At 34.6% G+C, this 19933-nt stretch overlaps 1 protein-coding gene across 3 annotated transcripts in view; it reads left to right on the top strand.

The window, feature by feature from the left end:
• Window positions 1–19933, top strand: part of LOC135221909 (equilibrative nucleobase transporter 1-like) — a 57247-nt gene that overhangs the window by 20114 nt on the left and 17200 nt on the right. The window contains exon 1 of one of the 3 annotated variants that reach the window (XM_064259930.1): window positions 2982–3314. The exons of 1 other annotated variant lie outside the window; for it this stretch is intronic. The gene's annotated coding sequence lies outside the window, so the exon portion shown is untranslated. Of the gene's footprint in view, window positions 1–2981; window positions 3315–18902; window positions 19060–19933 lie in introns of those variants that run through there. One more of the 3 variants, XM_064259922.1, reaches the window with a different exon arrangement.

The following is a 19933-nucleotide window of genomic DNA, read 5'->3' as shown; positions in this document are numbered from 1 at the left end:
GGATTTCAAGTTTATCTTGACTTAATTGAATGATGGGTATGTTTAAAATGTCCATCACGCGATCGTTGTTTGTTGTGGCGTTTATTCATCATCCTTACGTAACACCAACAACCCCGTAGGAGGGGTAGCGCCGTCGGTGAATTTCTTGCGGTGCGCTGTAGGTTTTACTTAAGGTTCTTTGCAACGGGCTTCCTGCCCCTAACTGTAACTACTTTCGTTCCTTTTACTATACCTCCTTTCATATTCTCTTCCATCTTACTTTCCACCCTCTCCTAACAACTATCTCATAGTGCAATTGCTTTGAGGTTTGCCTCCTGTTACGTCTTTCACACCTTTTACTGTCAAGTGTCCATCTCAGCGATGTATGACCACATAGATCCCAGTGCTTGGTCTTTGGCCTAAATTCTATACCCAACTCTAACACCAACGAGTCATATGCTGAAGATGAGATGTTGACTTTATACACGACTTGGTGTCTTATGTTTGTTGCTTATAAATATCGTCAGCAATTTGAAGTCTAGATTTGTAAGGCAAAATATCACGCAAAAATAGAATTCATAAGAGAAAAGATATTTCAGCAGAAAGAAGATATGGGCGCCAATTAAAGATAGTTTAGAAGAAAGAAGAAATGGGCGCCAGCTTTTTACATGGGCCCATTCTCTCTAGTCCGATTAGCTGCGTTTTCCCAAATGAACTTCTGTGGGTTTTTATTTACTCCCTTCGCATACCGGAAATCTCCATTAGATATTGACTCACTCATCCGCTGACTCATTTATTCGCATCTGAATTTTTGTTTATCAAGTCGGTGTCTAGTAAAATCGTACCGTGGAATGAAACACAATTAGCGCCTTCCTCTTGACATGTTAAATGGACGCGTTTAATGCCCCCGTAATACCCAGGGATAGGGTAGGACAAAGTGGAATTCGAAAATGGGGAAAGGAAATGATGGACCTCTCTGGTCGATTGCTTGAAAATGAATGGCAGAAATGTTCACGAATGTTCAGCAGTAAAGTGTATGAGCAAAGTGGTGGACGTGAGAGGTTTAGACCTGAAATTGACAGGGAGTGATTAATGCACTTGGATTATAGTCTGTCTATAAGGCGTAGCAAAACGATTGCAGAGTGAAAATGAGTGGAATAGCAACACGATTGCAGAGTGAAAATGAGTGGAATAGCAAAACGATTGCAGAGTGAAAATGAGTGGAATAGCAACACGATTGCAGAGTGAAAATGAGTGGAATAGCAACACGATTGCAGAGTGAAAATGAGTGAAATTGCAACACGATTACAGAGTGAAAATGAGTGAAATTGCAACACGATTGCAGAGTGAAAATGAGTGAAATTGCAACACGATTACAGAGTGAAAATGATGAAAATTGCAAACACGGATTACAGAGTTGAAAATGAGTGAAATGCAACACGATTTACAGAGTGAAAATGGTGAATTGCAACACGAAATTGCGAGTGAAAATAAGTGAAATAGCAACACGGAATTACAAAGGTGAAAATAAGTGGAATAGCAACACGATTGCCAGAGGAAAATAAGTAAAATTACAACAACGAAATTAGCAAAGAAGTAGAAAATGAAAATGGAAATAAAAGCAACACGAAATTGCAGAGTGAAAATGAGTGAAATTGCAACCGAAAATTACAAAAAGAGTTGAAAATTGGAGTGGAATAATGCAACACGATTGCAGAGATGAAAATGAAGTGAAATGCAACAGCACTATTGCAGAGTGAAATGAATGAATTGCAACAGCGAAATTACTCGAGTGAAAAATGACAAGTGAAATAGCAACACGATTGCAGAGTGACAATTGAGTCGAAAATAAGCAACACGTTGCAGAGGAAAATGAAGTGGGGGGGAAAAATAGCAACACGATTGCAGAGTGAAAATAAGTGAAATAGCAACACGATTGCAGAGTGAAAATAAGTGAAATAGCAACACGATTGCAGAGTGAAAATAAGTGAAATAGCAACACGATTGCAGAGTGAAAATGAGTAGAATTATTAATATATATATATATATATATATATATATATATATATTATATATATATATATGCAGAAGCCAGGTACTATGTCGATTGAACCCTCGTCCTCTCCAGAATTCGTCTTGATCTTCGTGGGGGAATGTTCCTATTGTCAACTGCTTGTTCTATGCTGGTTGGGTGGTTTGTTGGAGAAATTACCTAAGTGAAGTAAACAGGAGCGGAAGCAGCATCATCATTGGCACATATATTCCTAAAGTTTGAAATTTTCCCTTTTCTACATATCTCTTCACAAATAGCTGTATTATCTGTAATTCCAGTATTTCCTGTAAAGGTCTCATTTGAGGAAATTAACGCCCCTTCCACTACTTTGAGACGGATAATAGAAGGGGCGTTAATTTCCTTAAATGAGACCTTTACAGGAACTATTGGAATTCCAGATAATACAGCTATTTGTGAGGAGATATGTAGAAAAGGGAAAATTTCAAACTTTAGGAATATATGTGCCAATGATGATGCTGCTTCCGCTCCTGTTTACTTCACTCAGGTAATTTCTCCAACAAACCACCCAACCAGCATAGAACAAGCAGGTGACAATAGGAACATTCCCCCACGAAGATCAAGACGAATTCTGGAAAGGACGAGGGTTCAACCGCCTGATCATTCATAATAATAAACTAGCTTGTTACCTAATCTTTATTGTTTTTTTAATCGTTATCAAAAAAAGTATGTTTGTGCTCCTACTTTTCAGTTCCTTGAGGTGACATATCACATTTCAGTGAACAAGACCACAGCTGATGGTCGAAAGCTTTTATCCTGTACAAGAAATATATATTTTAAACTACAGAAGGATTTTACTTCATTGTGGACTGTATCCCCAGATATATATATATATATATATATATATATATATATATATATATATATATATATATATATATATATATATAAGAATTAATGAAATAAGTCTCCACAGATGTTTGAGATGAACTGGAGGAGAAGGAAAAGTTGAGGCCTGTAAACAATTATGAAGATTCTTAGAAAGTTGAAAAGAAAATGGTAGTCAGATATATTTCCGTAAAGTTACAGATTCCATTATAAAGAACACGGTCGGGGTATCCGAAAATTTCTTGATCGATTCCGATGTCCAAAAAAGAATTTTTTTCAAAATCACCTCTTGGTAAAGTAGCCAGCTATGCTTTAGATTAGTAATATATTTGTCCGAAAATGTAGACGAGTGTTAGTCGGAAATAAAATCCATCAAGATTCTTGACCATCTTGGTCATGGGCCCAGTTACTCCACCCGAAAAATCACCAAAATTAGGTAAGAAACAGCCAGCCCTTAGAGGTCAATTTACCATCAGTCATTACAAGCTCCATAATGTTACATAGCTATTGCTTTTCATCTTATTGCAAACTTATATCTTGGTCACATGAAAAAAAAGAAAGGTTATCTAACAAGAACTATGCAGTTTTTAAACTTTCTTTCTCCGCGATTTGCTATTTGAGAGTTACCCAGAGAATAGGTTTTTTTTATTGTGAAGTTGAGCTACAGAAAACAGTCTGCAAAATGACGGTGACTATGAAAAATAATCTAATTGAACTGTCATCCATTTCTTTCTGGCTACGAAGGACTATACTTTATATATATATATATATATATATATATATATATATATATATATATATATATATATATATATATATATATATATATGACTGGTAAAAATGTTCTGTAACAACAGAATTCCAACTAATAAAAGGAGCCCATAAAAACACCAAGATATAGAGAGAAAAGTACTATATTTCAGAGACTGCTGTCTCTCTCTTCAGGGTATATGAATGAAAAAAGTTTACAGAAAAGGTGGTATTTATACCAAGAGATCCGTCCACAAGTAAGCCAATTTAGGTCACCCCCGCTGATAATCTTCCTTTAATCTTCTTAAGCGTTAGTTGGATGAAAACCTCGTCGATCATATCTGAAATCCACGCTCCTTTTGAGATGTTCATTACCTGCTTCTCTTTTATTAAGGCCGATTCCATCATTTGACTCTTGTACCGGCAGTTGCTGCTATAAATTACACGTGACAAATTCCAGTTTATTCTATGGTTATGTTCATTTATATGGTTGAAAATAGCCGAGTTCTGTTGTCCATACCTAACTGACCGTTTGTGTTGTATTAATCTCTGGGGAAGTGATTTACCTGTAAATCCGATGTAAGATTGGTCACAGTCCTGGCATGGGATCTCATAGACCCCAGTGTCCTTGGGAGATGTCTTTTGTTGGACGTTAATCAGGGATTTGGCTAAGGTATTTGGGTAGGTAAATGCAAAAGGGTTAGATTTTCCAAGGGTGTGGGTTACTCTCTTAATCGTCTCCAGGTGAGGAATTTTTATTTTATTGTTGGGTGTGTCTCTGGTCTTGTCTTTAGGGGGTCGGTAGAAAATTACGTTTGCTTTGTGAATTGCTTTCTCAATTATATGGTCAGGATACTTTAAAGACGAAAGTTGCTTGCGAATTAGTTCAAATTCTTTTCCCAGGAATTCTGGGGAACATTCGTAAGGCTCTTAAGAATAGGTTGCTAGCTACACCTATCTTGATAGTAATGTCGTGATAGCTAAAGTAGTGAATGTATGAAAGTGAGAACGTTGGTTTTCTGTATATGGTAAATTTGTATTCTGTCGTGTCTCTGATTATTAAAACATCAAGAAAAGGAATTTTGTTGTCTGTTTCCCATTCAACTTTAAATTTGATGCTGGGCACTAATGCGTTTAATTTTGAGAGAATTCATTAAAATTGCCCCACCTATTATCCCAAAATGTTAGGATATCATCCACATATCTCATCCACAGCATGTTTTTGGGTTTTATTGCATTTATTACTGTAGTTTCAAAGTATTCCATGTACAGATTGGCTAAAACAGGACTTAAAGGACTACCCATACTACAACCGAATTTTTTGCTTGTAGAATGATTCCCCGAATGAAAATACGTTATTAGATGCACATAATTCAACTAACTATTATTTTGTCAAGCGCCAATGGGAAATTATCTGAATAGGGGGATAATTTTTCCTTTAAAAACTGAAGAACGTCCTGTACTGGTACTTTTGTGAATAGGGAGTCTACGTCAAGGCTTAAAAGTTTTATGTTGTGAAGTGGTATATGTGCTTCTCTGAAATTGTGACAAAAATCTTTCGAATGTTTAATGTGACTGGGAGAAAAAGTGCCTAAAAAAGGGGAAAGGAGGCCAGCTAACCATTTAGAAATTTTGCAATTGAAAGCTCCGGCGCATGAAACGATGGGTCTGAATGGAAGATTGTCTTTGTGAGTTTTGGGAAGGCCATAAAAGTAGGGTAATTTAGGATTAATTACTTTAAATTTCTCTAATAGTTCAATACTCTTTTTGTCTTGGCCAAGTAATCTTACTTTCCGAAAAAATTTCTGTGGGAACGTTTTGGAGGGGATTTTTCGTCAGTTTTTCGCAAGTGTTTGTGTCGCTAAGGAGCTGGTTGATTTTGTCGAGGTAGAAGTCTTTGTCCATTATTACGATTTTGCCGTCTTTGCCGGATCTACTTATTATAACATCTAACTTTTTTAGCGAGTGGGTAGCTATCATGAATCTGCGGGGAACAGGATATTTCTTATGAAGGTCAGTTAAGGCATTTAGTAACACTCCTTTTAAACATATGTTTAAAAGGAGTGTTACTAAATGCCTTAACTGACCTTCATAAGAAATACTTTAAATTAGAGAAATTTAAAGTAATTGATCCTAAATTACCCTACTTTTATGGCCTTCCCAAAACTCACAAAGACAATCTTCCATTCAGACCCATCGTTTCATGCGCCGGAGCTTTCAATTACAAAATTTCTAAATGGTTAGCTGGCCTCCTTTCCCCTTTTTTAGGCACTTTTTCTCCCAGTCACATTAAACATTCGGAAGATTTTTGTCACAATTTCAGAGAAGCACATATACCACTTCACAACATAAAACTTTTAAGCCTTGACGTAGACTCCCTATTCACAAAAGTACCAGTCCAGGACGTTCTTCAGTTTTTAAAGGAAAAATTATCCCCCTATTCAGATCATTTCCCATTGGCGCTTGACAAAATAATAAAGTTAGTTGAATTATGTGCATCTAATAACGTATTTTCATTCGGGGAATCATTCTACAAGCAAAAATTCGGGTGTAGTATGGGTAGTCCTTTAAGTCCTGTTTTAGCCAATCTGTACATGGAATACTTTGAAACTACAGTAATAAATGCAATAAAACCCAAAAACATGCTGTGGATGAGATATGTGGATGATATCCTAACATTTTGGGATAATAGGTGGGGCAATTTTAATGAATTCTCTCAAAATTAAACGCATTAGTGCCCAGCATCAAATTTAAAGTTGAATGGGAAACAGACAACAAAATTCCTTTTCTTGATGTTTTAATAATCAGAGACACGACAGAATACAAATTTACCATATACAGAAAACCAACGTTCTCACTTTCATACATTTACTACTTTAGCTATCACGACATTACTATCAAGATAGGTGTAGCTAGCAACCTATTCTTAAGAGCCTTACGAATTTGTTCCCCAGAATTCCTGGAAAAAGAATTTGAACTAATTCGCAAGCAACTTTCGTCTTTAAAGTATCCTGACCATATAATTGAGAAAGCAATTCACAAAGCAAACGTAATTTTCTACCGACCCATAACGACAAGACCAGAGACACACCCAACAATAAAATAAAAATTCCTCACCTGGAGACGATTAAGAGAGTAACCCACACCCTTGGAAAATCTAACCCTTTTGCATTTACCTACCCAAATACCTTAGCCAAATCCCTGATTAACGTCCAACAAAAGACATCTCCCAAGGACACTGGGGTCTATGAGATCCCATGCCAGGACTGTGACCAATCTTACATCGGATTTACAGGTAAATCACTTCCCCAGAGATTAATACAACACAAACGGTCAGTTAGGTATGGACAACAGAACTCGGCTATTTTCAACCATATAAATGAACATAACCATAGAATAAACTGGAATTTGTCACGTGCAATTTATAGCAGCAACTGCCGGTACAAGAGTCAAATGATGGAATCGGCCTTAATAAAAGAGAAGCAGGTAATGAACATCTCAAAAGGAGCGTGGATTTCAGATATGATCGACGAGGTTTTCATCCAACCAACGCTTAAGAAGATTAAAGGAAGATTATCAGCGGGTGGTGACCTAAATTGGCTTATTGTGGACGGATCTCTTGGTATAAATACCACCTTTTCTGTAAACTTTTTTCATTCATATACCTGAAGAGAGAGACAGCAGTCTCTGAAATATAGTACTTTTCTCTCTATATCTTGGGGTTTTTATGGGCTCCTTTTATTAGATATATATATATATATAAAAAATATATATATATATATATATATATATATATATATATATATATATATATATATATATACATGCATGTGTGTATGCGTTATAAATAATATTACACAGAGGGGACGGATTCCCGACATATACATATATATATATATATATATATATATATATATATATATATATATATATATATATATATATATATATAATGCACGTGATTCAAGTGTAAACGATCCCTTTCATGGGGCCACAAATGAGACAGTTCAGAAGGTTAGTCGAAACATAAACAAAACGGGCAGGAACCACCTGCACGTTTCATTTCAAAGGGGGATTCAGGAAAAGACAGGATTAATTCCCTTCGGCCTTTAACCATCTGTAGTTGTTGGTCCCCTTGTTGTTCCTTCCTTTAGATAATTAATCATGCGGTATAGTATAGTTCGTGTTCTTATTTTTTACCATTTTCTGCTGACTTGTGCCTTATATATTTGTGCACCGGCAATGCGCAAATTGTTGCGACTCTGCTTGGTATGGAACTGAACGTCTGGTGCTCGTTTATTTCCTGTGGGTATCATATATATATATATATAATATATATATATATATATATATATATATATATATATATACTGCTTGAAGTGCTGAGCCATTTGCGAGCGCTGTGAAATTTGTAATTAGTTAGAACGGGGAAAGAAAAGATTGCTGAATCCTTTTCTTTTTTTTTAAGATATTATGTGCATCGCTTACGCAGTTTTATTTACTGAGATAAAATTTGTCTGCTTCACATGTAAAGTTTGACGAGTGCCAGGATCTGAAGCAGGTGGTGACTGAGAGGATTGGCTCTCTCTCTCTCTCTCTCTCTCTCTCTCTCTCTCTCTCTCTCTCTCTCTCTCTCTCTCTCAGTGAATGCCTTTGGCTCTCCAATTTGCCTATGCATAAATTCTCTCTTCAATTGTATTGCTATGTATTCTAAATTAATATTTGTATTTTATGAAATCTTTTAGAATCTGCAATTATACACGCTTACTTCCAGCTGTAATTTCAACCTTAGCCCGCCCGTGTATTACTTGGACGCCTGTATTAGTAAAATGTTCAAGAATGCCCTTAAAGATAAAATCACTGACCTAATTACCTCATACATATTTTCTATGTATTTTATGTATACTAGTTTTTGAAAATGTTCATTTTGAAAAAAATATTATTGTTTACCAAAAGTAGAATAAATTAGGTTTTATGCTTTTATAAGGCAATCAGCTTATTCATTCCAAGGCTATTTTCGGTGGTCAGTCAAATCCTTTAATTTCACTCCTAGCTTTTGTGCCAGTTGGGCTTAACCCGTTGTGAAACCTCTTGAACATTTACCTTTTTTGTGTTAGGGTCACTAATTCTTCAACTGTGTTGGATTCCAGGTACATCTGTTCCTTTATGTAATCCCCATGCGCAAGGATATGTGTGTGTCATCTGTCAATTATACGAGCTCTCTTGTACCCTTTCTTTGATTTTCTCATCAGTCTGCTATAGTAAAGGAGCGGAAGGCTCTTAAAACTAAATTGCTGGCTGCGCCAATGTTGACAGAAGTGTCATGACAGCTAAAATGGTGAATGTATGAAAGTGAAAAATGTTGGTTTTCTGTATATGGTAAATTTGTATTCTGCCGTGTCTCTAATTATTGAAACATCAAGAAAAGTAATTTTGTTGTCTATGTCCCAATCAACTTGAAATTTGATGCTGGGCATTAATGCATTTAATTTTGAAAGAAATTCGTCAAAATTGCCCCACCTTTTATCCCAGACTGTTAGGATGTCATCTACTCATCTCATCGACAGCATGTCTTTAGGTTTTATTGCATCTATTATTATAGTTTCAAAATATTCCATGTGTAGATTAACTAAACCAGGACTTAAAAGGAAACTCATTCTGCATCCGATTTAAGAAAAAAATTTGTTTTATAGAATGACTCTTAGAATGAAAAAAACGTTAATAGATACGCATACTTCAACTAACTATTATTTTACCTAGGGCCAGTGGGAAATGATCTGAATATTTCTCTCAGAAACTGTAGAACGTCCTAGGACGCACGGGTACTTTTATGAATAGAGACTCCATATCTAGGCTTAAAAGTTTTTTTATGTTGTGAAGTGGTATATGAGCTTCTCTGAGTTTGTGACAGAAATCTTCAGAATGTTTTATGTGACTGAGAGAAAATGAGCCAAAAAAATAGGGAAATGAGGTTTTCTAACCACTTAGAAATTTTATAATTGAAAGCTCCGGCACATGAGATAATAAGTCCCAATGGAATATATATATATATATATATATATATATATATATATATATATATATATATGTGTGTGTGTGTGTGTGTGTGTGTGTGTGTGTGTGTGTGTATTACCAAACCCCACACATATACACTGGTACGTTGAGTTAATTTTGAAAGCCAAGATCACACTAGGTGGCCTGCCAAGTGATGGAATTTCAAGGTGTCAGTTCTATTAAATTATTTTTATTATTAGGCCTCGAATGTGGCCTATTATGATACAATCAGTTACTAGTTATCATTATTATTATCATTATTCCTCGAATGTGGCTTATTATAATACAATCAGTGACTTATTATTATTATTATTATTATTATTATTATTATTATTATTATTATTATTATTATTATTATTATTAACAACCTATAATTATTGTCAACAAAAAACTTTTAGTAATTCCTCTCAGTATATTAATTGCCAAAATAGTTAAAACTGAAAAAAAAGGAAAAAAAAAATCCAAGACCTTTCATCATCTATAGCACCGACTGGAAGAGAACGAAGTGACATAAAAATTAAATTGAAAAAGTATAAAGACTGAAAACAAATCCAATTCCCGAAGACGCAGCAAATAAGAAGAAGAAACTTACATAACCACGATGATTAACAACCCGCCAAGAAAAGTACTGCTTAAGTAAGAGTCAGCTGTTGTTATACGGAGCTATCGAGGAAAGTGGGAACCCCCCTCCCCCACTCCCCTTCCCCGGGCTCCCTTCACGAAAAATAAATAATTAAACAGCGTCGCCAAGTTTCTAGACAACTAAATGCGCTCGAATCGTGATGTCACTAGGGTAGCAGAACCTCGGCCAAAGTCTTCCGTGCAAGAGAGGCTTATCAACGTTTCGGTCGTTTCAAAACCAACTGTTTTCATTTTTTTTTAAGCACTTGATAACTGAGTTTAGAAATTACGAAGCCGGACTTCTAAGGAGCCGTGGTATTACGTGAAGAACCTTTACCCAGGGAATGCCGTTCGTTTTTCGCGTCCCTTTTTCTTATCTGGAGTGGCAACATGGCGTCAAGGGAGAGATAAGGTGGTGCCTAAGTGGTCTTATAAAAGAGAGGGACGATGTACCAGTAATTGGAAAATGTAGGGGCCGATAAGAAGGGTCGCGTTGTATAATGGTTGCATTTTTTTTTTCAAATCCGTCAACGCGTTCTCGTTGCATAACGGTGGATGGAAGGAATCTAATTTGGTTTTTAGGACAACTTTTGTATTCCCTAAAACTGACAATTAACAGTAACTGGCAAATAAATATTGTCATAACTGATAAATAAATATATTGTATTCTAATTTAATTAACAATAACTGACAAATAAGTAATATATTCCCTAAAACTAACAATTAAAAATAACTGGCAAATAAATATTGTAATAACTGACAAATAAATATATTGCATTCTAATTTAATTGGCAATAATTGACAAATAAGTATTGTATTCACTAAAACTATTAAATTAACAATAACTGATAAATGAATTTTAGTGACATTTCATGTTTTAATATCTAATTTTGTACAAGAAATAACATTCAGTAGTTAATGTCTGACCTTGAATGAATAATTGATGCTTTCCAGAAATAATAGAGAAGTGCTTCTCTCGAGGCGCATTGTCAGTAGTATGACATTTTTTTTATTGGAATAAGTATGGGAAACATTTTTATAAGTGTATCCACTAATAAAATAGTTTGAAACCTTTTTTTTCCCTGACTGAAATAAGTACGGAAGAAAACTTCATAAGCTTTTCCGTCAACAATGAAGTCAGAAAGATTTTTGTGGAATTGGAGGTACAGAAAATATTTCCATCACAATTTCCATCAACAAAAAAAGAAGTTTGAAAAACTTTTTGGTGATTGAATTAAGCACGAAAATATAAGTAACTGATTTGATTAGAAAAAAATGCCTTTCATTGAATTCAAGCAGAAAATAGTAAATACGATTCAGTCAACAAAAAATCTTTTTGGTGACTGAAATAAGAAAATGTAAGCAACTGTTTAAATGCAAAAAAAAAAAAAATACAATTTATATATATATATATATATATATATATATATATATATATATATATATATGATATATATATATATATATCTTATATATATATATATGTATATTCGAATTAAGAACGAAAATATTAGTAACTGATTTAATTAGGAAAAATACCCTTTACTGAATTTAAGTAGAAAATAGTAAATACGATTCAGTCAACAACTAAAAAATCTTTTTGGTGACTGAAATAAGAAATTGTAAGCAGCTGTATATATATGCATATATTTATATTGTTCTTTTTTTCGACAAGGCCCGGGTGATTTGGACATATGTACGTAATCGTAAGTCGCGGACGTTGTTCTCGAGAGATGGTCTCCGCGATTGTCACTTTTTAACAACTCCAGTGACCCCAAGTCAACTTTGGCAGCGATGCTCATCTGAAGAAAAGACCGAGATCCGAGAGTACTACTAATTGGTTGTTTTGCTGCGACTCTGTCGTGCGCTTATACAAGGAATAATGACCTCGGCGCTCGACATGAGATATATTTCATGCTTTTGACGGTTTGGTGGGCGTTCAGAAAGCCAGGTGTCGTTATTTATTATGTGCTCTAGGCTATTTTGGTGAAATTGATTATTTCCCACAGATAAAGGACCGAGTCGTACTCAGATTGCGTGTATTAATATATATATATATATATATATATATATATATATATATATATATATATATATAAAGATAGAGAGCGAGATAGAGAGAATCACGTGCTTCCTTCTATAAAAACATTTACAACATTTAATACAACACAACAGCCAAAACATTGCCAATAGGTCAACAGTTAAATACCCAAATGTAAAAGATAAATAATAATTTTGTTGTTTACACAGAGATCTCATTACATTATGCTTGCTGTCTCATCTGTCACACAGGCCGACATTTAATTCGTAATATCTAGTGAGCATCGGAAGGTCAAAGCGGACAGCCTTTTTGAAATTATGATAATGCTTTTAGAAGGAACTCGGCATCATGGGGAACACATGTGGCGGTGCCGAGATACTATTTGTCACAGGTCCAAGGCTGCTGCGGGTGTATGTGTGTTTGTGTTGGTATTGCGTGTGCACCGGCAGGGGGTATGGATGCAGTCTCACGTGCAGTTGAGATGACGGGCCACGAGAGGTTGTTGATTGTTTTTTTATAGGATGTTAATTAGTTGTGAAGGAAGTATTTTAGTTTTTTTTAAGAAGTTATTTTGATTAAAGAGTCCTGATGACATGCCATTAGATATTAATGGTTTTTTATAGGATGTTAGAGTTGTTCACCAGACAGCGTTTTTGTGTGTGTGTGTTTTTTTCTCTCAAGTCTTAACTAAAGAGTCCTGATGACATGCCATTAGATATTGATGTTTTCTTTTATTGGATGTTAATTAAGGTTGTCCAGACAGTGTGTGTGTTTTTTTTTTTTTTTCTTTTAATCTTGACGAAAGAGTCCTGATGGGATGCCATTAGAAGTTGATGGGCTTTCTTTATAGGATGTTAATTGCAATTGTCCAGACAGTGTTTTTTTTTCTACTTTATTTTAAGTTGGCTTGACTAAAGAGCCTTGAGGACATGCCATTAGAAGTTGATGGTTTTTTTTATAGGATGTTAATTACAGTTTAACATGTTTTTCTATAAGTATTTGTCCCGACTAAAGTAATGTTAATTACAGTTGTCCAAACTTTTTTTTTCTTGTAGAATTTGTCCTGCTAAAGAGTAAATGATGACGTGATATTAGAAGTGGATGGTTTTTCCCCATAGAATGTTAATTGCCGTTGTCCAAGCAGTGTTTTTTTTTTTCAATGAGCATGTTTTTCTCTTAAGAATTTGTCTTGACTAAAGAGTCCTAAACCGAAGAGACGAATTAGTTATATATATATATATATATATATATATATATATATATATATATATATATATATATATATATTTCTTTTATTTTTTAATCCAAGCAAGTTGCTGAACTTTTTTTATAATGCCTTTTTTTAATGCTTGCGCTAAAACCACATCTCCTCTCTAGTGTGAAGAGCTTACGTGATAACTAGAAAGTATCTGAGAAATATACTCTTCTGGAATTTACTGTTCCTCATACTTGTAGTAGTATATAAGTTGCGAACTTATCGTTTCGGAAAAGTTACGGATTGAAAGCGCATAATACTTGCTCATTTGCATATATCCTACTTTCCTTTTAATTTGAATATTTCTAGGCCCTTGTTACTGGCATCCTGCCAAATTAGCTTTTTTTGGTGGGGAGAGGGGGGCCACATATTGACAATTAGGAAACTGTTATTACCATCAAATTTATTGCCATTGTCGTCGATATTGTAATATTGTTTTTAACCAAATCAGCTTCTTTGGACATGTTTACAATTAGAAAATAGTTGTTATCATTAATTTGATTCATATTGTCGTTGACACTGCAACTGTTGTTGCTGTTCAAAACGAAGACAAACTCTTCCAGTACAAACCAGACAGACCCACAAAAACAAATAATAGAATGAAATTATAATAATAATATTTTATTAAAAGTAATTGCTGCCTCAGCTGAGTTGATTTTATAAAGGCTCTTCTCTAAAAAAAAAAAAATTAAAATTTGAGACATGCCAACCTTCGGTGCGTTGCTCACCAGTTTAAGCAACAAAGAGAAAACACTAATTAAAAAAATAGAGAAGAACATTTATAAAATTAACGCAGCTGAGGCAGCAATTACTTTTGATAAAACATGTATGAACGAGGCTTTACTTCCAGCATACAATAATAATAATGATAATAATAGTAAAAACAGGCTGACCAAGGACACGACGAGACGAGACACAAACACCATAAATTTCACTCGCAATGGGTTTTGGTTTCGCCCAGTTGCATTTGCAAGCTCTGAGCTCTGGCATGACCCAGCGGTTTCTCCGTTATTCAACAAGCATAAGAAAGCAAAGCGCGACACGCATCTCTCGACTCTTTTGTTTCGGGGGACGACGATGAAAATATGAGAACGTCACTGTTTGCTTTTCGCGCGACCGAATAGAGAACAAACAACGAAGTCACGTAACTCGCGCGAAGTTACAGAACAGAGCTGGTCGTATAGGTCACCCCCGGGTCATATCTAGGGAGGGTTTCGTCCCAATGGGGAATCTAAATAAACATGACTATGAAGTCTGCTTGTTGGGTTACAGAGGTTTTGTAACCTCCCTGAATCGGGTATATTTATTCTGGTCAGGGGATTCGTATGGTGTTGGTCCCGTATAAGTAAAATAAACCTTGTCAAGCGTATCTGCTTTCGTGATGAGTTCATACTACTTATACTACTTCTATGATTACACTTTTTTTTGGAGGAGTGGGGGTGTGCGCTGGGGTTGGGGTTACGTATGATCGCTCGTAACTCTGACGTCAGTGAATTGAGTTTGTTGCATTTTCATCTCGTACTCAATCATTTGCATAAGTTTGTGCATGATAACACAGGCTACTTCAGACGCCTCAGTGTTGACAGACGTTGTGTTTAATCGTAACCACAATGCAAATTGTGTGATAAAGGCAAGTATACTTGCTGTACAGTGTAGAAAGATAACATAGAAAAAGATAATCTCACCATAGTCATTAGTGGATTCGTCACGGGCGACCGTTGCAAAATAAAAAGAAAAAAGAAAGAACATCCTTAAGCCGCTCAGAAATAGTTCAGAGAAATACCTTCAACGCCCTCGGGCACAATAAATCAGCCTAACAAATGAATCAGTAAATTCAAGTAAACCAGGAAGCCAAGGGTTGTTGCCCAGTAAAGTGCTGTCACCTGCCTCGTGCGCCCGCCTTGTCCTCTGAGCAGCGAATACCCCCATTTCGATCGGGGTCTTTTGCGTCTCTTTGCAAACACAGAGCATTATTAATCTTCTGCAGGTGTCTGCCTCGTTCTTTTTGAGAGCGCTCTTCTTAACTAAGCAACTAACGACGTTGTTTCGTATGCAATGCATCAGGATAAGTAAACTTTGTCGACTGTCATATTAGAATACCATATTCAGTTACGACCCAAAATAACCAACATCCATGGGGGAAGTCTAATGGTAGATGCGATGTTTTAAACGTGTGTATAGATACTGCATAGAGAAGTCTTTTTATTTTATACAGTTTCTTTCAAACGTATCCTTTTTTCATGAATATATAATAGGGCTTTACTAAATAAAGCTCCAACTTTAGCATCATTATGTTAAGTCAATTAGCATAATGATTTAAGCCATATGTTTGAAGTTTTGAACCTTTTCCCATGTTTTCCTTAAGCATACGACCAACGTCCAAGGATTTCATCTGATCTTCTCTGGCATGTGAGATAGAAAAACAAGGGGGGGGGGGGGGGGGGGGGGGGGTGGTTGTGGGCGGCCGAGGGCCGACGTTGACAAGAACAGAGGAATAGTTCTGCTGAATTATGCAAATGAACGTTACGAAAGGCTTTCAGTAAAAGACTGATGTTACACTGATCCCGAAACCTTCGGTTTGTACACGAACAATGAGTCTCTCTCTTAACCTACTGTGTCTTCTTCTTCTTCTTCTCTAGGAACCTGGGAGAGAGTTGTGGAAACAACAAGCTTGCGCAACTTCTGTTTATTCTCCGATAATGACACGCCCTTTCCATATTTTATGTCTGTTTCTGAGATACAGTGAATTTAAGGATGAGAGTGAGGCTGCTTGCCTGGCTCCTTTTCTGCTGGTAACCTCTCCGTGAAATGGACACACCCATCTAACTTCATATAGCTGGCAAAATACACATGTTAGCTTACTTTTGGGTTTTTGTAAAAGAAACTATTGAGGTGGCTTTGTCCGTCCTCCCGCAATTTTTTTGGTCCGCCCTCAGCCCTTAAAAACTACTGAGGCTAGAGGGCTGCAAATCGGTATGTTGATCACCCACCCTCCAGTCATCAAGCATACCGAATTGCAGTCCTCTATCCACAGTAGTTTTTATTTTATTTGAAGTTAAATTTCGCCTTGATCGTGAGTCTGGTACCACTTTAAGTACCAACAGGCCACCCTCCAGTCATCAAACATACCGAATTGCAGCCCTCTAGCCAGAGTAGTTTTTATTTTATTTGAATTTAAATTTCGCCCCGATCGTGCGTCAGGTACTGCTATAGGGATCAACAACACAGGCCACCACCGGGCCGTGGCTGGAAGTTTCGTTGGCCACGGCTGAAAGTTTCAGAAAATTCGATGAGACCGAAAAGACTTCGGCGCATTTTTTACTTGTTTATGACGTCATCACAGTGACTTACTGACCTCATGTTTTTGAACTGTGACGAAGAGTGACAAGCGAATCGATACAAAGAATCGAATTTATCTTATTTATTTTCCTTCCCAGTGTTGTCCTACATACTTGAAGGTTTTACTGAGAGTCAATCTTTTGCAACGTCGGACTGACTCCTCGAGAACGACACGGAGATCACTTTGAAGCTTAACATTCCTTTCGATTTTTCTCAATATTGATTGATTTGTTTACTGTTCGTTTGTGGTGCACGAGATCACGTCCTGTTCAGTAACCTCACGCTGGTTGGTAAACAGGATTTTTCGTCATTGAAATTGAAATGAAATTGTGTGAACACACACACACACACACATATATATATATATATATATATATATATATATATATATATATATATATATATATATATATGTATGTATATATATATATATATATATATATATATATATTATATATATATATATATATATAATATATATATATATATATATATATATATATATAAAATGTTATTACAAAACGTCGGAATGAAGAAATATGTAGATTGGCCTGTTTCCTTCAGTCAACGCCTGATTTGATGCATCCCTTGGTTGAGTAATATATATATATATATATATATACTATATATATATATATGTATATAATATATTTATTTATATATATATATATATATATTATATATATATATATATATATTATATATGTATATTTATTATATATATATATATATATTATATATATATGTATATAATATATTATTTATATATATATATATATTTATATATATATATATATATATATATATATATGTAGTATATATATATATATATATTTGTATATATAAATACAAGGGATGCATCAAATCAGGCGTTGACTGAAGGAAACAGGCCAATCTACATATTTCTTCATTCCGACGTTTTGTAATAGAATTTATATATATATATATATATATATATATATATATATATATATATCATATTGTTCATACATATATATAATATATATATATATATATATATATATATATATATATATATATATATATATATATATACATACATATATATATATATATATATATATATATATATATGTATGTATATATATATATATATATATATATATATATATATATATATATATATATATATATATATATATATATAAGTCATATCACATTACCGTGATTCATATACATATATCGAGCTACAATGTCCTTTAATATCTAATTCGCTCTACCTCGGAATTAATATATTTTCACATATGCTTAACCGAAGGGGAATTTTTTCAGGTAAATCTATTATCGAGAAAAAATTCCCCTTCGGTTAAGCATATATGAAAAATATATTAATTCCGAGGTAGAGCGAATTAGATATTAAAGGACATTGTAGTTCGATATATATATATATATATATATATATATATATATATATATATATATGTATATATATATATATATATATGTATATATATATACGTCTATATATATATATATATATATATATATAAAGGTTTTTGCCACGAAGGAAAAAATGAAATAGCGAGATAGCCAAGTACTTTCGGTCCTGTTCGGAGTTTGCCTCAGTAAAGGGTCCGAACAGGACCGAAAGTACTTGGCTATCTCGCTTTTTCATTTTTTCCTTCGTGGCAAAAAACCTTTATTTATACATAGCATCACGTTTTATATACTTCGTGATCAAGTTATTCATAATATATATATATATATTTATATATAATATATTTTTATTATATATATAATCATATATATATTATATATATATATATCATATATTATATATATATAATATATATATATATATATATATAATAATATATATATATAATATATATATATAGGGGACATGAACTCGTATGGCAACCGAGAAGAGTATGTATATTTTAAAGGGTACACGTTCCCCGGCTGAATGACAAGAGGCCGCCGTCTTCTTCTTCCAGTGAATGAGACGCGCCGTGCCTTTGGCAGTGTTTCCCCAGCCGCCGTCGGTAGTGCCCACACCACCGCTACCGCTCTCTTAGGGCCTCTTCCCACACACAGAGCTGAGCGAGGCGACTTGTTGTAATTCCTCTTCTGCAGTCTTTCTACGCGAAGTGTTGAGAGGTATATTCAGCATCGCGGTGTGAATTGATCTGAAATTTGGAAAAAAGGCTATTTACTCTATTCGTCTCTGTCCACTGACGAATCACTTCGTAATTAACCCATTGCCTTGAATACAGCTTTCGGTGTCACGCACCCAACGCTGTCATGCTCGCAGGCGAGCGAACGGCTGTGTGTCACGTGACGAGTGCTTGTTCGTTGGTTCCGATGATGATGTGCTTGTTAGAACTTTTAAGGGTGGTATTTTTTTTTTTTTTTTTTTTTTGCAACGTGTAGAGAGGCACTGGTTCAGTATAATCAAGCTCGTTTGACTGTTTATATACCATCGTCGTAATTTTCATAACTTTTCTTACCGTCGTGGCCTTCAGAGTTGGTCCTTTCATTATTATCAACAACATATTCACTCAGTTCATATAATTTCATGAAATATATACATACGCTCATTATAATTTTCAGTTTTACTCATTGTCATCGCTTCTCCATCAGAATTGTTCCTTTCATTATTATCAACAATATATTCACTCAATTCATATAATTTCATGAAATATATACATACGCTCATTATAATTTTCAGTTTTACTCATTGTCATCGCTTCTCCATCAGAATTGTTCCTTTCATTATTAACAAGAGCGTATTCGCATAATTCATATAATAAAAAAATATATATACGTACGTTCAAATAACTCCAGTAATGAAAACACATTCTTCGTGGTTGTCTTGAATGGTTTCGATAAAGCCAATGTAGATAACTAAGTTTAAATGAATGAACATAGTACACAGGAGCTTTCGACGTCATTAAGGTCCTCTTCAGTTTTACAAAACAAAAATGGAAAAGTTTACAAAGAAATAGAAAGCAATTCTACAAATCTTTTTTTT

The sequence above is a fragment of the Macrobrachium nipponense genome, chromosome 20 (assembly GCF_015104395.2).
Source record: "Macrobrachium nipponense isolate FS-2020 chromosome 20, ASM1510439v2, whole genome shotgun sequence".
NCBI classification, from domain to species: Eukaryota; Metazoa; Arthropoda; class Malacostraca; order Decapoda; family Palaemonidae; genus Macrobrachium; species Macrobrachium nipponense.
Note: the sequence above shows the minus strand (reverse complement) of the source record. Positions and strands in the feature narration are given on the sequence as shown.